This window comes from Thalia democratica, chromosome 7, assembly GCF_965202585.1.
Source record: "Thalia democratica chromosome 7, ktThaDemo2.hap1.1, whole genome shotgun sequence".
Taxonomy (NCBI): domain Eukaryota; kingdom Metazoa; phylum Chordata; class Thaliacea; order Salpida; family Salpidae; genus Thalia; species Thalia democratica.
In genome coordinates, this window is record NC_139171.1 from 33,769,261 (window position 1) to 33,794,860 (window position 25,600).

Here is a 25,600-nt window from a genome sequence, read left to right on the forward strand (position 1 = left end):
GTTTTAGCTAAGGGAAATTACTACTAGTATTTTATTCTAGATTAACTTAAGTTGTTTATTAAACCTTAAATCTGCAGCTGAAGCTTACAATCTTATTCACAAATTTGAAAGTTCTGATTTGGAAATAAAAAAAGAATGGCAAAAACAAAACCAATTTCTTACTACACCCAGTAAAACAGTGAGTTTTGTACTTAACTAATTTTATATCAGTTTTGTAAAATATCAATTATGTCAAATGATCATTTAAAGGTGTTGTGTAACCTTAGATGGACTTTGCTTCTGCAGCAATTGATTATTAAGCAACAAAATTAAGACGCTCAAATATTTGGTCCGACGACCTGGTGCACAAAGAACCTTTTGGTTATCAAAGTCGCACACCACAGATACCTTTTAACATTTTGTCCAGGATATTAACATATAAAATATTATGTTCAAAAAAAAACTTGCAACTTATTAAGTGTTGGTCAGTAAATAAAAATAAAGGAATAAATGAGGTCAGAGCACACAAAATTACTATTCACTAAACGGTTTTTAACAAACAATCAATTGTTTCTCTATATAGTTAGCAGTATTCTAATATTTTTGCCATTTTTCAGGTTACTTAAGTTAATCAGCTTATACTTTACTAGAATACCTTATACCTTACTTTATAAATTAACTAGAAGAAAAAAGAAAGCTACATACAGCTTTTATTGTTGTTATATTGATTTTAAAACTTAACTAAAATTTAAACTTTACCTTAAACTCAATCTTAATATTAAAATTTGATTTGTTTAGTTCTTTAAGTAAAAATTTTGAGTAAAAATTTGGTTTTATTTTAATATAATTGTTTAAATGCTATTTTCCATGACTGTCACATATTTTTTTAGATTTATTTAAGCACTGACCAGGTCTTTGACCTAAACTTAGTTTGTAAAATAAATACTTAAAAGAATAAATTCATTAATCACCAAAGTTCAAATTTCCAGAAAAGCTCAAGTTGACACCAATATGTTTACTTAAACTCATGGGAAAACGTGAAACTTTAAAATTAAGCCAAAAAAATCTGGAATTTGATATTTTTATATGAAACCTGAAATTTAGAACAAGAAATTAAAAAACTGGTTTTTGCTTAACTTTAGGTGAGCACGCTTTCCTTTTGTACACTTTTGTACAATAAACAGGATTTTTTAGGTTTATTTTTAATGAATTTCAATTTTATTTTGAAAATAAGTACAAGCAAAGCCCTGCTTATGTACTTATATTACTGAATGTAATTTTATCTGGCACCTTAGGTGACTCTTCAACTGTATATAACAGTGTCATTTCAACAATGCAACTTTTAACTTTTTTGTATTCTTTTAGTATTATGGTTTATGTATGTTACTTGTGAACTTAGTATAAAGTTAAACTTGTTTTGTTATAAAAATATTAATTTAATTTATCTAATATTGTAACATATAATTTAGAATGACACTAAGTTGAATTGATACTATTGTTAGAGTTAAGGGCATAGGGGGTGTGTCCGACATTTTTTTTTACTAAAAATAACATTGGATTATATATGAAAGCTTAAAGTACAAACTACAAGCCAGTTTTTATAGAATGAAAAAGCATCATTTAACTTTTGATATAATACGCTTTTTATAAAAAGTTTCCAATACAAACGTATGGACCACAAGTTTTTTGGGGTCAATTTTCTTGAAAAATTAAAAAATCATTAAAAACCTATCTTCTCCTTCATTTTTTGAGATAGAGACCTCAAATTTTCAGGAAACGTTCCTTTTATAGTTTAAAAGACTTTGAATGTTAGAATTTTTAAAATGTCAAAAAGTAAAAATTTTAGATAAAAAAACAAAAAAACTAGTAGTTTTTTTTTAATAAAAATTTTATTTTTCAAAATTAAAAAAATTCCTACTTTAATCTTTTTAAAATTTGATAATACACTTTCTGTGAAAATTTGAAGAAGATTGCTTAAAAAATGAAGGAGGAGATAGATTTTTATTAAAATGGTCTTTTTTTTGCGTTTTTAGTTTGCTTGCCTTCCATTAAGAACCTATTGAGGTCACCGACTTTAACTGCTCATATCTCAAAAAATAATTTGAATTTTTCAAGCGTTTAAAAATGTCTGATAGCTCAGATAAAACTCTATAAAATAAGATCAGCTTGTAAAAATTAAGGTGGACCCCGCCCAATTCCCTTAAATAAAGCCTAAAAAAAGAAGTTAATTTTTATACTAAGTTCACACCAATATGTAACATTCATAAATCATAATGCTAAAAAAATACAAAAAGTTTAAAAGTTGCATTGTTGAAATGACACTGTTATATACAGTTGAAGAGTCACCTAAGGTGCCAGATAAAATTACATTCAGCAATATGAATAAATAATATAAATATATAAATAAACTTCAAAATAAACTAAAAATCATTGAAATAAAGCTGAAAAATTTCTTATATTGAAGCAAAGCGTGCTCACCTAAAGTTAAGCATAACCAAAAACTGTAATCTGAAATATTTTTACATATTTATCTGATGATTCTTTTTTGTATTTTTTAGAATTTTTTATATTATAACGCCATTCAAAGTAGTATTGCATAATATTCTTAATATGTTTACACTACTAAAATAACTTTTTGCACTAGATTTAGTTATATACTAAAATTGGTCAACAAAACTCGTACTTTTAGAAACCTTGATTAAATTATTTAAATGTAATGGTAACCTTATATTGCAGACTAGTTTGATTTATTTGTAGTTCTTATAAAATTCTCAGTTTAATTCAGAGTTATTTGATTTTATTTCATTTTACAAACTCCAGCTAGTTTGGATTTTTCTTTTGAAATTCTGTGTAGGTTTTAATGATTTTAAGGGCATAGGGGGATTCTATCTAGATTTTTACAAGTTGATCTTATTTTATAGAGTTTTATCAATGTTTAACTTATTAAAAAGATTCAAAGTAATTTTTGAGATATGAGAGATCAAAGTCGGTGACCTCAACAGGTTCCTATTGGAAGGCAAGCAAACTAAAAATGCAAAAAAAGACCATTTCACTAAAAATCTATCTCCTTCATTTTTAAGCAATCTTCTTCAAATTTTCATAGAAATTTTATTATTAAATTTTAAAACGATTGAGTGCAGGAATTTTTTGAATTTTGGAAAACAAAATTTTTATTAAAAAAACCCACCTATTTTTTTTTTGATTTTTAATGTATAATTTTTATTTTTAGTGTTTTTAAAAATCTAACATTCAAAGTCTCATAAATTATAAGAGGAATGTTTCCTGAAAGTTTGAGGTCTATAGCTCAAAAAATGAAGGAGAAGATAGATTTTTAGTGATTTTTAAAATATCCGAAAAAATTGGCCTTGAAAATTTGCAGTCTTTATGTTTGTATTGAAATTTTTTTCTAAAATTTACAATATATTAAAAGTTAAATAAGATTTTTTAATTCTATAAATACTGGCTTGTAGTTTGTTTTCAAGCTTTCATGTAAGATTCAATGTTATTTTTATTAAAAAAAAATGTCGGACACACCCCCTATGCCCTTAAATCTTTCTTTTTTGTAAAAACAGTCTTATTAGTTTTAGGTGATCATGCTAAGGTTGCCATTCACTTAAGTTACCATTGGTTTGTTTTTTGTCTGAGATGTTAATTAAGTCTACTTGGTTAGATATAAAGTTTAACAAAATGTCTGTAAAGTTTCAGTTTTTTACAAAAAAAAATATATAAAAAAACTCAAATTTTATTAGCTTATTTTTTAAAAATGAACTATATGTACTTTTCTGATAAACTCATGCTAGTTTGATGTAATTCAGATTAGCTTTGGGTTACTCAAGCTGATATATTTGTTTTAAAAAGTGGTAAACCTGTTAACAAAAAAAAAATTGTTAAGTCAAAATGTTCTATATGTTCAGCAATACCTTTTTTTACAGCTTGATCTTGTCTTTTTATAGTTTTAACAAAGCTACAAGTTGCTTTTTCCAGACTTATACAATTTATATTATTTTTTGAGGTATAGCTATTCAAAGTTCAAAATTAATCTTTAGCTCATAGTGATCCTAGCAAAACAAGTTTGCTGGAATATAAACAGTACTCATTCTTTATCAACTCACACATTTTTCTGTGTGTTAACAAGCTAACCCAATTCTACTGAGCTCTGTAAAAAAATAAATACTGTAAGGAAAGAATAGAAGCTAAAGTAGGTGTATGTATATGTTTTAAAAAAATTAAAATAATTGTTGTAGATTAATGGTCAATAATGGATGTCATATATAATGATAATCCAACTATTATAAAACTATATAATATTTATAATTATTAAATATAAATTAAGATCAAACAAAGTAAAATTCAAAGTAAAATTGAAAAATAGAAATATAATCTACTTACATGAAAGTTGAAGAAATACTAATTCATAAGACTAAATGGTTGTTTACTATTCGAAAAAGTTAATTAATGATTGCTTCACAATATTATGTACTAGTAATTTAAGATTCCTTTACCTTGCATTACGTGATAGATAATATACTCTTTATGTCTAGAAAAAAACAGCCAGGCAATTAAACATAGTTTTTCACAATTATTTCAAATACATAATAAGTTAAGAAGATGTGTTATTAAGTCTATATGTTAAAAGTAACAAATATTAATTGCTAAATTGATCAAAAAATTAGCTTATAAATTTAAGTTGAAGTGCCACGAAATCCTGTAAACTTATCATTTAATTATAGTTTAAGGTAATTAAATCTATAGAAACTTGAGGTAACATGTATCTATAAAATGTTAATAATGATTAAGTCTGAATTATAGCACAAGTAAAGTTATATACAACTGAAAATTACAAACTAAATTTTAAAGATTTAAACCCTTACACGCAGACCCGAAAGACACCAAAAAGAAATTCTTATTAAGCATTCCAAGCCCTGAAAAAAATAAAATTACAGCATTTTACATAAAAACATCACAACTTAAACTGCATTACAGTAACCTCTCGCTTATTTACGCACATTGTGTCCACAGAAAAAGTGCGTAAAGATATGAGAGATCGTAAAGATATGAGAGGTACCAGATATACTTAGTATAATGGCTGTTTTTTGATATGGCTTCTACTTAAAAGCAGACTGGGGACTTTTCCACTTTTTAAAATTTTGTTTAATTTATTTATGAATATGAAAAAAAAAGATAAAACTATACATATGTTTAAAAAAAAGGATTTAAATTTATATAAATAATAGTACTTATAGAAAAATTTTCTAGTTTTAATATTAAGTAGATTTTACCTTTATTTATATGTGACTTATTTGATATGTAACATTTATATACTATTCTACTTAGCAAGTTTAATTTATAATTAAGCATTTGTTTAAAGTGTAAGCTCTATGTTATTAAACATCACTGCTACTTTTTGCTATGAAGTTTAATTAGATTTCTTTTTTAGATGTTTGTTCATACATAGGGTAAGAGTGTTGTATTATTTGTTTGTGTTTTAAACTCTCATTATTTTTTATACTTTCATTATTTAACACAGTCATATTTCTTTCATAATTTTAACTTAAACTCTTGTTGTTAACAAAATTTCTAATATATTGAGGTATAATTAATTGTTTATCATTTAGTCGAAAAACATAAGTTTACAAAGTCTAAAGATATATAAAAGGTGATAGGCATTTAAAAACACATTTTAAATAAAAATATAAAATAAACCTAATTTGTGTAGTAATAAAAAAATTTGAAATTTTTATTCTAAATTTTTTAGAAGTCTAAAATGCGTAACTAAACGAGAGTGCGTAACGTCACGAGTGCGTAAAGATGCGAGAGGTTGCTGTACATTTCATATTAAGTAAGATAATTAATTATTACTTAAAAAAAGAGCAGTCGGGTGTTATAAATAAATATTTAAAGTATTATATTATACAAGTGTTATAAATGTATAATAAACTAAGAATTTATGTTTAATTCGAATGTAGATATGTAAAATAACAAGGTGATTATGTTTTAAGTATAAACCTGCAGGAAAAATGCTTTCACCAATCTATTGGGCGTAGTAGGTATAAAAGCACTTTTATGATTTGAACACATGCTTTCTATTAAACTTGGAACTTAACACATTAAGAAAAATGAAAAATATATAGTTCAGTAAGAGGCAAAAAACCAGGTTTAAGAATAAAAAGTGACATGTATAAAAATAAATAAACAAATTAAATTTATGTATTAGTTTAGGCTATACAGTTATACTAATATATTTGATTTGAGTTTGTGTCTGTTCATGTGAAAGAAAAGTGAAAGATGAGAAAGTGCCAACATACTATTTGAATAAGAACCACCAGTTGTGTACACAGTTGTTTGAAATATCAAGTGTTTTGCTTAGTTTTGGAGATATAACCGGCCAATGTTGAATAGTAAGACAGATTCCTTATGGAAAGGGAAAACTAAAATGGTGAAACTACTAAAAATCTATGTTGTAAATTTAAGTTCAGTACCTCAAAAAAAAAAAGTTCCTTGCTATATCAAAAAAGTCTCTCCTTAGAAATAGTTAAGTTTTTGATTCAAGCTGTTTTCTTTTTAAAAAATAAACAAGATTTTATTTTTGTCTAATAGTAAAATTTTTTTAATAGTTTTTCCTACAACAGATTTTGCTAAGTATTGAAATAAAAATTTCCTGAAAATTTGAGGTACTGAACAGTAGGTCCTAAAACAAAGTTAGACTCTAGCTCAGGGTTTCCCAAAGTGGGCGATATCGCTCCCCTGGGGGCGATTTTAGTAATTCGGGGGGGCGATAATTAGTAAGGGGGCGAAAAGGGGGCGATTTTAAAATTTTTGGTTGTCATAAAATTTTTACTTTATATTTTGCTATTTTACTAATTTTAACTTGCTATAAAATATTTGACCCTGAGGTAAAACTTAAACGAAAAAGTTTATTGTGTTTATGTAAAATATAAAGAAAAAAATCAAGTACTTATGGCTCCTACTTTCATGTTAATTACATATATTTTCTTATTTAACAATTACTTATATCATAGACGATCGGAATTCCTCTCCCTATTTTTTAATCTGAAATATATGTTATTTAGGATCATAAATGGTTTGTAAAAATCTATGTTTTCTATATTAACTAAACCTCATGATACTTCCAATTGTTTTTTGAAAAGTTATTAAGTTAGACTAAGAAATAAAACTATACAGGGTTGCCAATTTACCTAGAAACCTGGAATTTGACAATTTACGCAAAAAAAAATCTAAAAATCTGGAATTTTTAACAATTTCAACATATTAAGTAGTAAAATTTCAATTTGACACAAAAAAGCTATCATGTAGATAAAAATATAGATTCTTTTCGTGGCAGATCTTTTTAAAGTAAACAACTCACAGGAAACCTTTTCAAACTTACAAACTGGCCTTGAACTTTAAGTATTTTTTTCCAAAGAACGATATGAAAGCTTTTGGACTCAACAAAAACTAAGGCAAAAGTATCCAATCATTATAATCTTAATTTCAATCAAGTATCCAATTTAGATTGTTGTGTATAGTTTTTTCTTCTAGCTATGTTGTTGAGAAAGCTTTTAGTTTAGTTATCAACATCTTGAGCAAAATATTTAATCTAGTAATTTGTAAAGGAGGTGACTTGAGGCTTTATTTGACTGATTTAGAATCAGATTAGAAAAATTTGCAAGCATTCATGAACCTCATCCTTCGTATTATATTAGAATTCAGTAGCACACATTATTTTATGAAAGTTTTATTTATTTATTTGATCTTTTAAAATACTTCTTATTATTTATTGTTTGTATTGTATTTAAGTAGTATTTCTATATTAAAAATTATTTTAAGTTATTTATTCTATAACAGGTTTGCATAATTCCTAAAAAATTTTAATTACGGTAGACTTCCTCTTGAGTTCGCACTTTTTAACCAAAAAAAAAGTTCAAAATTATGTTTTCTTAAATTCAACTTAAATAAAGTCTATTACTAACTACGTATTAATAAAACAAAAAATACACAATATTTAAAGCTTATATAGATCTTTTTTTTTTATGAATGTTTGTTTTATGTTATAGTTGATTTCATGTTTATTCATAAAGTTATTGCATATAACATATTTAAATTTATCATTTTGTATAAAAAATGGCAACAATTTTTGAGTTTAAACTTTTTGATTTTGTTCAAAGTGCGAACTGAAGAGGAAGTCTACTGTATTTATAAAATGGTTTACGTTTTAAATATGTTAATAGCTTTGTTTTGACCTGGTTAATTTTGTAATTTATATTTGTCGATTTACATTACACTAAAAGTTTTTATAGCATAGTGGTTAAAGTATTTGTTCGAAAGAAATTTATTTGACATATTTTTGTCAAAACTCGTTTAATCTGTATAAAAAAAAATTGATAACCATTAAAGTTTTAATTTCAAAAATTATTTTTTGGTTTTAAAAGAGTATAGATTTGATGTCTCTATTTGAAATGACTTCAAATTTTTTATTTAAAAGATTTTTAAACTCAAATTTATTTTCTAAGTTGATTTATTATTGTTAAAAAATCTATATATTAAATAATTTTAAACTATTAATACAACTGTTTTTGTTTTATCTTATTTTTTAATATATTAGCTATTAGAATATATTGTTTAATTAAATATTTCAACAATAGCTTTTAGTTTTTCACTATTTTCTTCTGGTAAACTATTATAGGCTAATAACTAGAGAAAAAATAAAATTAATAAGTTTTAAATAAGCCATCAAAATGACTGCTACAGTGACAAAACAAAGTTTTAACATAATTTAAAGAATTTTTTAATTGATTACTTTCTATTACCAGAACTAACTGTAAAACATTTGATTTTTTTAAATTTAAATAAAGAAAAAAAAAGTTAAAATTAAGGTTTAGTTTCCTAAAGGTTATTCCAAGTCAAATACTATTTAATAGTATTCTACTACAAAAAATATAGTTTAAAATGTTTAAAATTAAATTTTTAATTTTACAACTAACTTGCTTATTATATATCTTAGCATTGAAATTAATAATTTTACTGCATTAACAGAAGCTATTGATAAAACCACTTTTCATGAGATAATAAGCCAGTCGGTCAAACTTCCTAAAACTAGATCAGCAATGGTGTTTTAATATTTATTTTACTATGTGTAAAATAATCTGTTCATTCTTTTATAGTTTTTTAACCTCTGGTATTTAATTTTAGAACATGCCTACTTATAAAATAATTTAAGTATTTTGTGCGGCTTAAATAAGTTACTTAGTGTTCACTTCTAAATGTCCGAAATTCGTTAAATGAGAGATAGTTATAATGTCAGGTTTCAGTTAAGATTTCAGATGGGTAGCGTACGGTCTAGATCCAATCAAATTTCGATCCGCTAAGTAACTTGAAAACTACTTGTGCAAAATAAACAAAATTTAGTTTTTTGATGCTTATGATTTTGAAATAGACTTTCAATTTGGTTTTCAGTTACTTTAGTATTTCCTAGATCACAATAATAGTAAATAATTTTATTACAATTATGCTCGAGCTTTTTAATTTTCTCTATGTTATTTTTTTAAATTAGGCAGCCTGCAATTACATTTTTTTAACGAGTTGAAATAAGAAAAGATTTTTTAGTAAACATGAATTGCTGACTACAAAAGTTGTCCACCACAACCCTAAAAGTTTCATTAGTTTCAAAACAGTTCATATTTAATCAGGATTGATTACTGATTAAACAAGGCTTTTTAAAATTTAAGTAATTTAATACACTTTACTGGGCTTATAAGAAAACAACTATAACTTAATATCCCAACCCTGTAAACTACTTTAAACACAGCCCAAAAGTGCGTGCATAAGAAATACCAGACTAAATTACATATCGAACACAAACTTTTAGGCTCAAAAGTTTGTACTCAAGAGAAAAACTACATTTTAAAATCGTGGGGGGCAATTATTTTTCAAATTTCTTAAAAGGGGGCGATATAGTAATTGAGTTTGGGAAACCCTGCTCTAGCTAGACTAATTTAATGCAATTTTAATATAGCTAAACTTCAAACAACAATATTGGCTTAAAAGCTATCAGAAGCATACATAAATAAAGTTTAATTTTTTTAGAGTACCATGCCAAACCCTTTCTAACTAGTATATATTCAAAACATCTGTTTCTTTTACCCATTACTATACTTCCAAGCTTTTCTGGTGCATTATGGTCCTTCAATTGACATAAGGCTAGTGGCTCATTATTTCCTTTAGCACTGTTAAAACTAAATTGTGCTTTTCTACTGCTAGAATTATTATTATAAACTTCAAATGAGCTACATGTTAAGTAGTTCTACATCTTTCAAGTTCATTTAAAGCAAAAAATTCATCAAAAGGTGTTTGAGAACAATTAATAAAATATGTAATAAGAAAAAACAAAATTACAGAAACATCTAATAAAGTTCAAGCAGATTTGAGCCTGAAAATTTTTATCTAATGAATTTGTTCCTCAAAAAATTACAGAAAAAACAAAGAACATTTATTTAAATTCTAGAAAATTTTGAATTTATTTAACTCCACGCTGAATTGTTCCTGGCTTGTCAATAATTATGACTTACAGCAGCAGTTGAAGACCCAACTGCAAGTTTTCAAGCTTATCAAAATCAGCATCTTGCTCATCAGCAACAAGCACATCAAAGCTTTGTAGAAATATATAAAAACATATTTATATCTCCAAAAACTTTACTTGTAATATTTTTATTACACTGTACTTTATTCTCAAGGTTCCCTGGCAAATTAAAATTTTACAACCTACATAAAGGCATTTTGCATCTTTGATAAAATAAGAAAATAACAAACTGCTTCTTTTTTGTTTATTTATCCAAATCTTTATTCAATGTATGTTTTTTTATAGTTATGAGTAATATATCTACTAATAATAGTATCTGAAATAATAAGTCAAAAATGAAAAGTTTTAATTTGTAGTTTTAAAAAAAAAACATTAGTGGACTAAGTAGTTCTTTTAACGCACTATATTTTGCTTAAAAAGTTTTAAAGTATACACAATTTAAAATTTGAAAAAAAAACAAGCTTAGAAAGTTTTAGGTAATTTGTTATAAGAATAGAAAAAACGGCTGAAATATGTTTTATATTAAAAATTAGAATTGAAGTAAATCTTCTCTCATAATATTATAAATTACTTTCCTGAAATGTGCAGAAAAACATAAACTATGTTTGTAAAAATTTATTGTTATTGATTAAAGTGAAAAAAAAAATCTTAAAGGGTTACCACACACTTAAAACACTCAGGATAAATTAGGACAGTTTGGAACTTATTAGAACTTCAGGATGACTCAGGCAAGTTTAATTTTCTTTAAACTCAGGAAGACAAATGTCAGTTTTTTTATAGAAAGCTCAGTTTTAAGATTTTTTTTTTTAACCTCAGTTTTTTTTTAATCTAAATCTTAAATGAGATCTGATTGTTCTGATTTCAATGATTCGATATATTATAACCAATTTTTTTCGAAAACTTTATTTATATTATTAATAGTTATTTTTATTAATAAATTAAATATGTATTATTTTTTAATCGTTTAAGATTTTGTGAAAGAATTAAAAAACTAAGGATGAATCAGGACAGTTTTAGGTCACTCAGATAGTTTTTTTTTGACTTGAAGAGTGGTAACCCTGCATCATACTACAAGTATTCTACTCTAAAAGAGTAAAAATGTATATAACCCACTATCTTTATTTTTTTATGAAACACTATCTCAGTTTAGTGTCAATAATTACATAACAATTTTTTTTGTTGCAGGTTTGTTATTATTAGTTTACGAAAAAAATCAACAAAGTGTACTTTAAGGTAAGAGGTAATTGTAAAAAGCTTAAAATATTTTTTTTATCCTCATATTAATATTGATCTTTAATTTCAGCTAAATATATATATTACTATATTTTTCATTTTAAAACAAAATTATTTCAATTAACTAATGAAATATGATTATTTTGTTAAGAGTTCCAATGTAAACATATGAAGAAAACTTTATTGAAAGACTAATTTTCTTGGAATTTTGAAAAAGTTGCTAGAAATATATATTTACCTATGTTTTTAAAGCAGTTATTTTCAGGTTGTTATAATAGTTTTTTTGCAATATTAGCAACTACTTGTAAGAGAGTTATTAATTCGTTACTTGTTTGAAATATCTTACTTTTTTCTTTAAGCAGCAAAAAGTGATTATTATGTTTATTAAAAAAATGTCTTTACTTAGAAATTAGCAGATATTTTTTTACTATTTTATAAAGATATGACTGAAAAAACTTGAAAATGTTTTCTCAAAAACTGTAAGAGATATATTTTAAATGAATTTTATTTTAACTCTATAATTTGCTCACCCGTATTTCAAAAGCTACAATGAGTTTCAAAAAACAGCAACATACAACTGGTAGCTTAGTTTTTAATGTAAAAACAAGGCTAACTTTAAAAAAAGTTTTATCCTCTCTTTAGCCTAATAATTTTAGTTTAAATTGATCTGAGTTGTGTTTGATAATTAAAATATACACAATATTATAATTAGGTGTATGGGGAAAATACAAGTTATTTTTAGGCACACTTATATAATACAGTTACCAAGAGTTGTATTATTAATAATTAGAAATTCGGTCAAAGGACATCATAGTTGTCTGATTGAAATAAGAAAGATTAGCTTGAAACTTAAAGGGGATATTTAAGAATTTCTTTTTCAGTTTTAAATTTTATTGTCAAGTTTATTTTGTAACTTATTTTGTAAATTCAAACTAGATAACTTGTTTCCTGTAAAATTTTTAATATCTGGTGTTATTTTTTAATTTATGTTTAAGTGAATTTAAGTATAAAACTGATCATTCACTTCTGTAATCTATGTTGTATTAGGTAGTTTTAATTTAAGTAAGAATATTTCAAGTATAAGGACATATTGTTTAAAAAATAACTTTTTCTTTCATTCTTATTGTTTTTATTTTTTGTATACTTTGTAACAGTATGAATTTTTATCTTTTATAATTTTTTTAGTTTTTATGACAATGATGTTGTCGTGTCTTTGTTAAGGGTACATGTCAAAATTGCACAGAGGTACACTTTTGCATTTAAGATCAACTTTAAAGGTTTTGATTTTTGCAAAAGTGACAACAGTTTTGCAAACATATTTAGTTTCTAAGTATGGCCCGCAATTACTAAGTGCCTGCAAACCCCTGTATTATTAGTTTACAGCTCACTTGATTTTGAAAGCCAGCCTATTACTTATTAAAATCTATAATGAGTCTGAATAAAGAATACAAAATATTATTATTTAAGTTACAAATTTATTAGTAAACGTTATATTGTCTAAAGTACTTTCAAAATCTTCTTCAGTAGACAATTAGAACTGATTAATTCAAAATCTTCTTGCATATAAAAGTTCAAAAAAGGATATTATTACGTAACTATAAATCAAGTTTTAAGGTAAACTATGTTTTAAAAGTCTGTCTTTCAAAAGTTTTTCAAATAGTAAATCTTATTAGTATCTCTAGTTTAAACTCGCAAAAACTAATTGAAATAAATAAATAAATATGAAATAAAATCAAAGACAAAGAACTAAAAGAAATTAAATTGTTAAACTTTGATGTGTTTGATTTAATGTTTTATAATATTTTAGAATGTAAAATCAAAATAAAATAATAAAAATAGTAATTAAAATAGTAATCGAGCTTATTGTTGGTTGAAGTTAAAAAATCAAAAATAAATAGAGTAAATAATCATAATAAATAAGTCTATAAAAGTAGTAAGGCGTATAACCTTAACTTGTTAAGTTATTTAGAAATGTATAATCAAAAAACTTTATAAATATTAAAACATGTTAAATAATAGTAACCTAGTCAATTATCTGTAAAGTGGTAATATAGTTTTGTTTATATTTATTGTTGCTTCGAGTTTATTGATCCATTTACTTTCTAAAAAATCTAAGTCTGAATAATTTTTAGTGGTGTCTACAAAGATAATTGAAAAAGCTTCTTTTAAATCTTTTTTTGATGTTTTGTGTTTTTTGGCGTAATGTATTTTAAGTGCTGCTCTATCACTAACATCATCTGTGGTTGTACTCTTCCAGATGTGTCTGTGAGAGCACCATCTTTGCGAAAAGGACGTGATTGTCTGGCCGACATAGAACTCTTCGCATTCACTACATTTCGCCGCATATATCCCAAAATTTTTGCAATTTAAGTTTTTTTTCAATTTTATCGTTTTTCTGTTTTTTAACTTTACTAAGCTTGTTTTCTTTACCATTGTATCTTTGCAAAGCAAACATTTACCACAAGGGGATGAAATTCCTTCTTCATTATTAACTTCATGAGCTAATTTCTTGTAGTTAGTTAGTAAAGTTGCAATAGTTTGCGGTCGTTTGTATGTTATCATCACGTTTTGATTCAGTTGTTTTTCTCTTTCTGTTAATTTAAGCAAGTTTGGAAAGATTGTCGTCCAAATGCTTATGTTTTTGTTACTTTCCTTCGTTCTTTTTGATGGTGGTCTGAACCGATTTTTCCATTTTTCTGTTTTTTCCAGCATCTCTACAACTAAACCCTCGCAAAAGTATGATTTTATGCACTTATCTTTTAATAGTTTTAAAGCTTCTAAATAGTCACAATCCCGTTCACACAATCTTCTTAATCTTATAGATTCGCTAAATACAATAGATTTGTAAATTGAGCGAGGATGATAAGATCTTCCATTGATGTAAACCCTATTGATAGCGGTAGGCTTTATGTAGTTTCTTACATAAAACCCACCTTTTTCTTCTTCATCTATGATGTGATTGACATCTAAAAACTCCAACTCTTTGTTTTTACTTTGGTGAGAAATTTCTCTAAAAATAAGTTTTAAATCATACTTTTGAAACACAGTGTTTCAAAAGTATGATTTAAAACTTATTTAGTATGATTTATTACAGTTCTAATTGTCTACTGAAGAAGATTTTGAAAGTACTTTAGACAATATAACGTTTACTAATAAATTTGTAGATTTTTTTGTTAAATAAAAATAACTTTTTTATTTAAAACGATTGATAAAGGCAAAAAAATCACAAAGAACTTCACACAACCAAGGGAAGATTTGAGACACTTAAAACTAAAATATTCTTACTGTTATTTAAGTTACGTTATTTCTAAAAAGATTTTTTACAACTTGTTTTTTTATTATTTCTATTTCTGTTGGTCTTGGTGACAAAAACTAAACACTGCTTTTTAAAAGAAACTTATATAGTATTATGTACTTTAAAAATATGTCTGACTTTTTGCTTTTGGTTTTTGCATAACTAAATATTGTGCTTATTAATAATTTTGAAGAAATGACAAAGGCAAAATAGTTATTTTCTGTCTATAAACTAAGTTACAAATTTTTTAGCTATGAGTTTCAACTACAACAATGTTATTCAAAAATATAAAGTCTTAATAAGTTTTAAATGAAATTAAATGCTATTTTTTATAACAGAGAATTTCCATTATTAGCAGACAAGTTTAATGTGATTGGTTTAGATCTGTATGAAAGTTTTGGTACTTACATTGAAGAGAATGTGAATACATTGAAAGATCAAAGTTAGTAATTAAGATTTATATTTATATTAAGAAAAAGTTATACAAAAGTTGTGCTTTAGAAAAAAAAAAAAAATTTTAAGTTAAAGTGTGACAAATATCTTTTAATATTTCAGTAAGTGTTTACTACTTGATAACAACGTATCATGTTTCTGTTATATTTGTAAATTTATTTAAAAAATATAAAGAATGATGTTTATTTAAAACCTAGTTAAGAAACTTAGTCAATAGTTGCAAAATCTTGTTAAGGTTATCAATACTTCCTTAAATTCAATCTTCAGATAACAATGCTAAAATGTTACCTTTTATAGTACAGTAATTTTAAAGTTTGTTCAAGTATTTAAGTTATAAAGAGACAAATTTAAAAACAAGGGTGTGTTATAAGTATTAATTTTGAATTTGACAAACTTAGGTTTAATATGTACAAATTTAAAATGAATTAAAAACATAAATTAATAGAATAAAAACAAATTCAACGTTATGGAAAATTACAAAAAAAGTAAATTAAACAATATTTAAATAAAAACTCAACTAGCATACTACTTAGATTAAACCCCTTTAATATAGTAAAATCTAGCATATATGTTTCTATGTTTTCATTATAAGCGTAGTTTTGTTGCATCACCACCCTTAAACCAGTACACTATCAAGTACACTCCATATACTGAGCCATAATTCTAATTAGAAAATCAATAGGATGTCTCTATGCAAATTTTTAAAAGAACTTTTACTAATTTGTTTCTTAATCTACGCTTTCTTATGTTTTATACAAGATTTTTGCTGAGCAAGTTTGAAATACAACACCACTTAGTTGGGAGATAGTGGATGCTGCCCGGAATTTTAAGTTTTTATTGCGACACACTATCTCTGGTGCCAGCCCAATTAGAAGGTCATCTTTCAGTGTTACTTACGGTTTGACACAAACATAAAATTTTAAAATTACGTTAAAAAACTTTCAAAAATTTTTTTATACTACAGTTAGGGTTGCAAAAAAAAACCTAGGATTTGAACAAAAATCACAAAGTGATTTTTACATGTTAAATAGTTAAACTTCGATTAGATACAAAACATCTAACATAAAAAATAATTTACCCACATTTTAAATAGCTTCACAGTTTCTTTTAATGTTGTTATACTATTTAACACAATGTTTACTTTAAATTTAAGGGCATGGGGGGGTAAACACCCTTTTTTGGTTTTTGATCTTATTTTATTTGGTTTTTACTAAGCTACAAGATGCTTTTTACAAATTTTAAAAATTCAAAATATTTTTTGAGATATAGCCGGTCAAAGTCGGAGGTAGCAATAGGTTCCTTATAGGAGGCGCAAACTAAAACAGCAAACAACTAGAAATCACTAAAAATATATCTCCTCCTACGTTTTTTGAGATAACTGCCTCAAATTGCAGGAAATGTTCCTTGCAATATTTAATAAATTCTGTTGGAACAGAATTTAAAAAAGATGAAAAATAAAAAAAATTTAACAAAAAAACTAAAAAAAAACTTTTTTTTGTTTATTTTTTATATATGATTTTTATTTTCTAATTAAAAAAAATTTTCCGACAGAATTTTCTAAATATATCAAGGAATATTTGCTGAAAATTTTAGGTAGTTATCTCAAAAAAGTAGGAGAAGATAGATTTTTAGTGAAATAGTCTGTTTTTGCCGTTTTAGTTTTCGCCGCCCATAAGGAACCTATTGTTGCCTCTGACTTTAACCGGCTATATCCAAAAAACTGTTTTTAATTTTTTAAATCTGCAAAAAGCATTTTGTAGCTTAGTTAAAAATATATAAAATAAAATCAAAATCCAAAAAAAGGTGTTTATCCCCCCCAAGCCCTTAATTTTATACTAAAAATGGACCTAAAACCTGTATTTTACAAAAACTAGAGGAGTTTAGAACACCTGAAAATTTTTCCTAAATCCCTTTGGAACCCTGTACAACTTTATGATTTTTTTATTTTTTGAGTATTTTCAGTTTAAATCAATTAGGATAGCTTAGAAAATATATTCCTCATAGTTTTGTATATCTGAGGTATCATTAAAACTATTTATCAAGCTAAAATACTTGTTTAATCGGTTGATTGTTGAAAACTTGTTTTATGACATGTTTTGAATTGAATAAGCTAAAAACTATTAAGAAATGGTATAATGACAAGCCTAATCAAAGTGTATTAAAGTTCTTTGTTTTTAAGTTTAGCCTCAATCTCTCAGTATATGTTTTTTTTCCTTTTATCTACATAGTTTTTAAAGTTTATCTGTTCTTCGTGATATTTTTTATACTTTTTATATCAAAATTCCTTAAATAAGTCAGAGACTCAGTAGAAGCACCATATTTTTTTACTTATTTATTAAAAAAATTAAACCACTAGATTGTGATATTGAGCTAAATTTATATAGTTTTTAATAAAATACTTGATTTATTGAATTAGTTTTAGTACTTTTGATTGTTTTGTTTAGCCATCAAAATTATTAATATTCTGTTGAAAATTTTAATTAATATGTTAAAAATATAAATCTGTTTAAAAAAGCATTATTTTTCTTGAAAACACTTTAATACTATTTAATAGAAATCAAAAATAAAGTTATGACTTAAAAATCTGATTTTGAAAACTTATATTTTATAGTAAATGAAATTTAAAAAACGGTGACTGTAATTAAGTTTTGTCTTAAATGTTTAATCGTTAATGATGTTTTGGTTTTTTAAGATTAAATATTTATATATTTTATAAAGTATTTTTGAGGTGCTTAACTCTAACATATTTTTTTATAATATGGAGAGATTTTTAACTATTGATATTTATAAAAATCAGAGTTGGTAAAAAACCTGGAATTACGAACCAAAAACCTGAAAACATGAAATTTCAAACTATTTTTACGTGTAAAGTAACGAATTTCGATTACATGTGAAAAATTTATCATAATGATAAAGACCTCACCTCTAAAAATATCACAGTTAAAAAAAGCAACGCTCTTGTAGGTTTAATTAGTAAAAATATGATGATATAAAAATAAATAAAAGACAGAAAATTCATAATTTCTAAAACTAGCCATATTTAAGGTTTGAAATATTTTTTATCCGTATATAGTTAGGGTAAATAACTATGTATCAATATGTTAATAAATAAAAAAAAAAAAAAAAAAATTCATGCTGGTCATGATGGTAAATAAGTAGTCTGACAAAAATATTTATTAATGTGTAGTGTTTAAATATATTAAATCATTGCTGTAACTAAGAGTTTTTGAAATTTGAGTTGTAAGAATTCGAACTGTCTTCCACCCAAGGAAGTACATACTAAATATATCTATTTTGAAGTATAAAATGTTGTTAAAGTACTTAAAGAAATAATGACCAATAGTCATTAAAAACGTTAAAATACCAACGAAAAAGAAATTGATAAGCTGTTAGATTTTATAATAATTGCATTTATCAGTTTTAATACGAATTTAAATTGTTTTTACAAATAAGTTGTTGTCTTCCTCTGATCAATACCACACGTTGTCCAGGGAAATCTTAATAACATTTCTACGGGCAGAAGAAAAATTAAAAGTAGTTATTAAATTAAAAAGCACGTAGTTAGAATGGCTCTAATGGATGGAAGCCATTGTTTTCCTAAAAATTTTATCCCGTGATCTAAAAATTTGCGATGTTTTCTACTAATGTGCGTGTTTAAGGCGCGATGCAGATTTAATTTTCAGATATCAAAACTTGCTTGATTTCATCTAAATGCAATGTTTGTCGAGAAGAGTAAGGGTGTTATTTGATTGAAAAGAATTTTAACTCGATAAAAATGCGCTTGTATTGATTTGGAGGCTTAAGTATTGACAATAAGTGTTTTTGTGCGTAGTATTATGAATTACTCAAAGTTATTATTTCTTAAATTCTACCGAACCATATTTTTTAAAAGCCTAGCCTTACTTGTCAAAAGGCATTATTAATTAATAAAGTTTAAAAAAAATTTATTCAGTAAAAAAGCGGGATTAAAGATTGTAACAAAATAACTTGGAAGTATTTTTTGCTAAAACTTTTTTATCGATTTTTTAAACTTTAGTTTTGAAAGAATACATGGTAAATGCATTAATTTTGTTTTTATCTTTTTGAATATGCGTAAATAACTTGTTTTAAGTTTATAAGTTTTTATTTATTTTGGTAGGTTATTTGTCTTTCTGTTTGAAATATTTTAAAACTATAGTGTGACTAAATAGATTTTTATCAAAACAATATTTTGTGCAATATTTCTGATTATATCATAAAATTTTAATGTACTTTAAGTTTTGTTTGGCTTTATATTAAAATATATTTTTTTATATAAGTTTACAATCTTTTACTTGAAAAACAAATTGTATATCATTTCTTCAAATTTGTAAAAATATATAAACTTAATTGAGATCAAAAAAATACATTAAATAAAAAGTTACAAGTGTTTTTGAAGTTTTTATTGAATGCACTAAATTTCTCTAACAATTTAATTTAATTTATAACAATTTAAATAAAATATTTCAATTATTTCTTAATGATAGTTTCAAAGTAGAGACAACTTACAAACTTTATAGTCTTCGTTTTATCATTAAACTTATTATCAAATACGGTCACTTGACTTATCGTGCTCATTATAAGCTTAGTGTCTGTCACAATAAGTTTTTATAATTTTTAATATAGATGTTTAAAATTACTTAAACCTTTAAGAATGGTAAAAATGTTCACTTATACTTAAATATTTACACAAGTTTTAAGGTTGATCTAAATTTTTTTAATATATTTTTGCAAATGTTTTGTTTTGCAAGCCTTGTCTTATAAGCATTTTTAGTTTACAAAGAAGATTTTGACTTAAGTTTAACTTTTATAATTAAAATGCTTTTTTCTTTAGAATTCTAGCGATGGTGCACAAAGGTGAATAATGTTTTTTACAATTGCTCAACTTTAAGAAAAATATAGAAAACGAGTAAGTAATTTTTTTTAAATATAAGTTATTATTTTTTAGACAAACTAGTATTAATAAATAGTAAAATTACTTTTGCATAAACATATATAGTTAAAAGTAAGAGGTATTTGAAGGTCAAATCAAGAACACTGTTTGAAAAATCTTTTGATATCACTACTAATAAAGAAAACTAAATTAATAAGGGCATAGGGGTCCAATATTTTTTTTGTTTTTCTAAATTAACAATGGCTTTTATTTCAAAGCTTTGAGTATAAACTATAAGCTACTTTTTATAAAGCAAAAATGTTTCTATTAACTTAGAGATATAAAACTTTTGTATAAAAAGTTCCGATACACCTTATAGAATCAAAAAAAATTAAGGTCAATTTTTTCAGAATTTTAAATAAGTTACTAAAAATATATCTACTCCTTCATTAGGAAAATAGTTAAAATTTTCTAGCAAATTTACTTTTCAACATTACAAAAAATTTGTAGGGAGCGTATTAAAAAAGCCATAAAAAATTTATGACTAAAGTTTTAAAAAATCAATTTTTATTGAACTTTGTTAATATTTTTAACTAAAAAATCTGTTTTCTACAAGTTGATTATAGTTAATAAAAAAAAAAACCGTGAAAACTTTTAAAACAATTGCTCGAAAACTGAACGAGAAAATATTTTTTAGTGAAATAGTCTATTTTCGCCAATTTAATTTGGGCCTTTTATAAAGAACCTATTGAACGCTCTAACTTTGATCGTTTATATCTTAAAATTTACTTTGAATTTTAACAAGCGGTAAAAAGTAACAAGTAGGTCATCTAATTATGAAAAATACATGATTGAATTTTAGAAAAAGCGTTAATCCCCCTATGCCCTTTATGTGTTTTAAACTGATAAATTTTTAGTAATTAGGAAAGCAAACTAATTTTAAAAACCAGAGTCTAAATATAATTTATGTTTTTTAAATAGTTTTTAAAGTTTTAGTCGACAAATAAACACTTGATTATAAGTCAGGTTATAAATTCGAGCATAAATAATGTCAGAAAATCATAGATATTACAAATATAAACTATTGTAGGGAGGTATTTTTGACTTTAATATACTATTTGCAACATAAAAAGTATAAGTCGAAATATGTAAGTTAATTTTTTATCATCACAAACTTTTTCAAAGTTAAACTATATTCCTTTATCAAATGATTATTTTTTTTTTAGTAAAATGAAAATAAATAAAGAAAATGAGCAATTAAAGTTTATACATGTCATGTTGCTAGTGGTATATTACAAATATAAAGTTTTATTCTACGTTATTCTTATTCAATTAGATGTAATTATTTAACCTCATTATACATACTTTAACTTATGTTTAATAAATAGATTAAGATTACCAAATTCGTAATTGGTTCTATATTTTTTAGATTTTATTTTATTGTATTTTAAACATTTACAAATCTTGTAATGTTCGAGTTAAATTATTTAATGAAATTTTATTCAAACAATCATAAAAGTTCTAACACATAAACTGATTGTTTTTTTGTCACAGGTATTTATTAAACAAGTTAGCTTCAATCAGTAAATATTCAAGTTTCGTTTAAATATTTTATTTTATAAGTATCATTTCATTTATAAGAAAGTGCATTTTACATTTTATTTAAAATCTGTTTACTTATTAATAATGCATATTTTAAAATATCACGATTTGTTTTGCAAAAATTTATTTAGCATAAGTATTTGTGCAGAGCTATTCATCTTTATAGATATTTCTTGTGTTCTTATAAGATAGCATTCCATTAATTTTATTTGAATAAAAGTTTGAACTCAATGATCGACAGTCACTCAACTTAAATTTTTCACGTCAAAATAAATGACATATAGCGATCATGTGAAAAATACAATTGCGCGCTTCGAACTATTTTCTTTAAATTTATTTGATTTTTTTCAAAATCAATAAAATTTCGGTGAAATGAGGTGTATGATACTTCAGGAAAGGAAATATTATAAGGATAGGAAATAACCGACCAATAAACAATATGCTTGAAAATTGTCAAAATTGTGTTTTTCCGCATTAAATTTAGCTTTTTAACCTTTAGCCATTTTAACATTAACGTATCAACTTTTTAATTTAAATAATTCGTTGATCATAGATTTGGTCATTTATATCACTTGTATTCCTATTATACTTGCTGAAATTATTTTGTTGATAAAATTTTTCAAGACTTTACATTCAATAATTTTTGTTTTATTAAACTATTAGAAATACTAAAAGATGAAATATATTTGACATTTATAAAGAAAGCTAGTTTTTATTATATTTTTTACTTCAATAGGTTGGGATACTGTATCAACAGTTGATGTCAACAAAACAAAGCATAATTAAATCATTTGCTTCACTGCAATTATAATATTCTTAAGAGCTATTTTACTTTAGTTACATGTGTTGCTTAAAGTTAAAAAAATTGTATCAATTATTTAAGTAAATGTTAAAACAAGTATTTAAACTAAATTCAAGTGGGTGGTCTTTTTTTGGAAGTAAAATTTATGATTTCGGTGCTTTATGAAAAAGTATTAGAAAAAAGTTCAAAAAACCGAACAGTCTATATTGCGATTTCTAAAATGGATTTCTAATGTTAATATGTATTAATTTAGTTACACTTGTTATTTTTTAATGATTTGTTTTAAAAAAGTACAAAAGTACAAATAGGATAATTAAAAAAAAAAGTTTTGTCATGGGTTCACTATAAATACTGACCGTACTAGTATTTAATATTGTTAAGACAATTTAAAGATTTTTCTATGCTTTTAATTAATTTTTAAAATTTAAATAGCGACAAATAAATTGCTCATAAAGTTTGGTCTAACGACCTGGTTTATACAGAAACTTTCGGTTATTGAGTCGTACTCAACTTATTACAGTTTAATGTCTTGTCCAGTACTTAAGTATAATTTACTGTGACTAATTTGAAAATTAATTCGAAATTTGACTGATTAAGAGCTTTTGTATAGTTTTCTAGTATTGGTTATGAATTTCAACTTTTAAAAATAAGTTATTTTAATTTTATTTTTATTAGGTTAAAAAAAAAAAACTTTATTTTACTTAAATCAATTTATACATAATTATTTGTAAATTGTTTTAAATTGAATTAAATGATACGTGTGTAATTTATAAAAACTACGAGGTTTTTTTGCTTTAATTTACTATATAAAAAACTTTTTATATTTACAATTTTTTAAATTAACATTCAGTTAAAATTTTAATAACATAAACTTTTCTACGTTTTCTTTTCTTCATATATAAATAAAAAAGAGCAACTTAAAATAATTTCAATTCTTACCAGAAGTTTATTTTAAAATATTGTTGCATCAGTTAATCCAAAACATAGTAGAATTTTATCATAATTTTTTTGCCTTAAAGTGACGCTATATTACTTCTTAAACATTCTGTATTTATTTTGTACATATTTTTATAGTTTTCTAGTAAATAAGTGTTGTTTCAAGTTAAGACAAAAATAATAGATTTTAGAAATCATATCTAAATTAAACTTATTTTTCAGTCACAAAATAGAAAATCATGGTTTTGATGTACCAAATTTTCACAATGTTTTAAATTCGTTCCATCAATCCTTCTCTCTCTAGAGATATCCGGTATAATGAAAGAAATCGTCGTGAGTTTTTATTTAACTTTTTTTGAATAGCTATTTTTTACGTACTTTTAATTAAAAGTTGTAGTTGTTTAGTTTATTTTCTAATTTTATGAATAAATGTAAGACTTAAAAAATATTGTGTTAAAGTTTAGAAATAAAGTTCAAATCACCCACAAAAGAAAGTTGAAATTAACAAAAGAATTAAAATCTAAATAAATAAATCTAACCTTTAAGTTTTTAAATGTGAAAATATATACCTGCAATGTTTTATAAAATGTGAATATGCGTATATTAGTGTAAAAGTTATTATTCATATTGTATAAAAAAAAAATTGAATAAAACTTTTAAAATAAACACTTATTATATATTTTATATTCAATTAAAACTATTAGTTTAACTATATAAACACAGAAAACAAAAAAAAAAAAATTTATAAATGCATAACGGTCTGGTTAAACCAAAAGTAAAACTTTAAGTTTAGTGGCTTAATATGTTTATTGTACTAAACAAAGTTATAATATTTTCTATTTTGAGGGGCAACAGATGCACCCTATAGTTCAACTTAAAAAGTTTGATTTAAAACGAAAAGTTTAAACTTTTAAATAGTTTTGGCATGGATAGTTTCATTCACTTGCAACTAATACAGTATATAATGCTTATTATCAATATTTTCTTACAGTTTTCTTCCACATAAATGATGAATTTTACAAAGAAAGTCAAACTGTTTATTTGCTTTGTGCGTCGTAAGAATTTTTTTTTGTCGTTTTGACGTTTTTTAAATGTTGAAAAAACTAAAACTTGTATTTAAGAAGATTATTTAGTACTTCTGTTATTGTAAAGTATTAGTGTTTTACGTGAAAAGCAATAAAAAGTTTTTTTTTGTCAAATGAAAAATTTGATTTAAGCTACTTGCTCTTTTTCAATGTTGCTTTAAGTTTTTTGAAGTTTGCCTTTTAAAAACTTAAGAATTGCTTTGTTTTGTTTCTCACTATTTAAAAAAGCTTACTAAAAAACGTTTTAAAACAAGTTATAGATTATTAAACTGTTGTTAAATAAATGTAAGCAAGTACAAAAAAGCATTTAATAGAAATATGTTTGACTCAGTTAAAGTAAACAGAATTTTTTTTTTAATTGAAATACGTTATTCGTACTTTGAAATATTAATCAGCAAATTTAATAAAAAAAGCTATTGAATATATAAATTGTAAATATAAACGTACTATGTATAAACATTTTTTGTATTAAATAATTGTTAAAACAACTACTAAAAATTAGAATTATTCTCAGGGTTGCCACAAGGTCAGGAAAAACTTTAAAAAAAAGACAAAAATCAGGTAAAATGTGGGTTTTAATAAAAGTCAGGAAATTTGACAAAAAAAAATCTAATTTTGTCAGTTTAAATTTTCAAAATTCCTTATTTTCCAAAGCCTTCAAATGGTCAAAAATTAATTAAAAAACCTTTAAGTCAGAAAAAAATTGGAAAATTTACCTAGAATTTTACAAAAATATTTAGTTTCCAAT

At 24.3% G+C, this 25,600-nt stretch overlaps 1 long non-coding RNA gene across 1 annotated transcript; it reads left to right on the plus strand.

Moving 5' to 3' along the window:
• The first annotated feature begins 71 nt into the window (after nt 1-71).
• On the plus strand, nt 72-24,891 carry LOC145841008 (uncharacterized). Its single transcript, XR_014370133.1, has 5 exons — nt 72-178; nt 15,422-15,525; nt 20,389-20,463; nt 23,990-24,100; nt 24,759-24,891. It is a non-coding gene; the product is annotated as an uncharacterized LOC145841008 (long non-coding RNA).
• Nucleotides 24,892-25,600: the final 709 nt, after the last annotated feature.